Source organism: Miniopterus natalensis, chromosome 11, assembly GCF_054644295.1.
Source record: "Miniopterus natalensis isolate mMinNat1 chromosome 11, mMinNat1.hap1, whole genome shotgun sequence".
NCBI lineage: Eukaryota > Metazoa > Chordata > Mammalia > Chiroptera > Miniopteridae > Miniopterus > Miniopterus natalensis.
The window spans coordinates 70,864,658-70,866,385 of record NC_142091.1 but is presented as its reverse complement, the minus strand read 5'-3'; positions in this window follow the sequence as shown (position 1 = coordinate 70,866,385).

Below are 1,728 nucleotides of genomic sequence, written 5' to 3'. Positions count from 1 at the left end.
TCCCCATGATCACAACAGTGTGTAAAATATATATACTTACAGTTGTCCCTCAGTATCTGCTGAGGATTGGTTCCAGGACCCCCCGCAGATACCAAATTCCAAGGATGCTCAAGTCCCTTACATAAAATGGCATAGTATTTGCACGTTAATAACCTACACACATGCTCTGGTATACTTTTTTTTTTTTTAAATATACCTTTGTTGATTTCAGAGAGGGGAAAGGAGAGGGGGAGAGAGAGATAGAAACATCAATGATGAGAGAGTCATTGATCAGATGCAGCCCGCAACCCTGGCATGTGCCCTGACCGGGAATCGAACCCCGATCGCCTGGATCCTAGGTCGATGCTCAACCGCTGAGCCACGCCCGGCCGGGCTACATGCTCTGGTATACTTTATATAATTTCTAGATTACTTACAATACCTAATACAATGTAAGTGCTCTGTAAATAGTTGTTATACTGTATTGTTTAGGGGATACTGACAACAAAAAAAGTTCACGTTAGGTACAGACAGCCGTGGTGGGCCTCACTACATAGTGCCCATGGGCAGCAATGTATCAGATTTCCCCCATGGATGCAGAACCCATGAATACAGAGAACTGACTGTATTTGAGGATTTGAAATAAATGAGTGGGGTAGGATTATGGCAATTTTTGGTAAAAATGTTTCTGAAATATTACATAGTCTATAAGATGTATATAAATAAATGTAGATTGTTGAGGGGAGGGAAAAGAAACTCAGTGGCTGAGATATAGCAGTGGGAAAATTAACTGCATAAATCTTTTTACAACTGGAATTTGGTACAGTGTGGATGTATTAACTATTAAGGAAAATAAACACACACGCACACCTCAGTGACTCATAGGGCGACAAAGTGCCATAAACGTAAGGAAACAGGCATTTGGTTGTACTTGATAGCTTCTAAACAGCAGAGAACAATCTAGCCCTGATTTGCAGGCAAAGAGAATTGCCTTTCAGGATATTAATGTGCAAAGGGGATTATACTACTCCTGCAAGAGCTTTTATGAAAAGATTGGGCGATTGTCTTTTTTTTTTTTTTTTACAGATGGAGGGATAGTAGGTATAGATGGTGGCTTTGTTAGGACTTTTTAGATTGCTTGTTTCGATTATAGGAAATGGATCTTATTTTATTTCAACACTGTACCTTTTCTTTTAAAATATCTGTTAAAATCTTGACAGCACAGCAGATTGTTACCTATAGTCTCTTTTCCCAGAACTTTACTCTAGGCTTCTAAACTGGGGGTCAGCATACTAAGGCCTGGGGCAAATCTAGCCTGTTTTTGTACCTGAACTGGAATTCGCTTGTTTTGTACCCTCAAGCTAAGAATAGAATGACCTTTTTGCATCATTGAAAAAAAAATTATTTTATGAAACATGAAAATATGAAATTCAAATTTTAGTGTCCTAAAATAGTTTTATTGGAACACAGCTGTGTTCATTTGTTCATGTATCATCTATGGTGGCTTTCATGCTATGATGCTGAGTAGTTACAACAGAGCATATGGTCCTCAAAATCTGAAATATTTACTATCTGGCCCTTCACAGAAAATGTCTGCCATCCCTTGTGCTAAAGTGTCTACGAATAACGACTTTCATAGAGCAACTTTCTCGTGAGGTAGACTGACAATGAATGGCCCTTCCTGTATCCATTCCTTCTGCCAGGAAACTCTTTAGTGCTTTGCTTTCCCACTCTGACTCTGGGTACAGT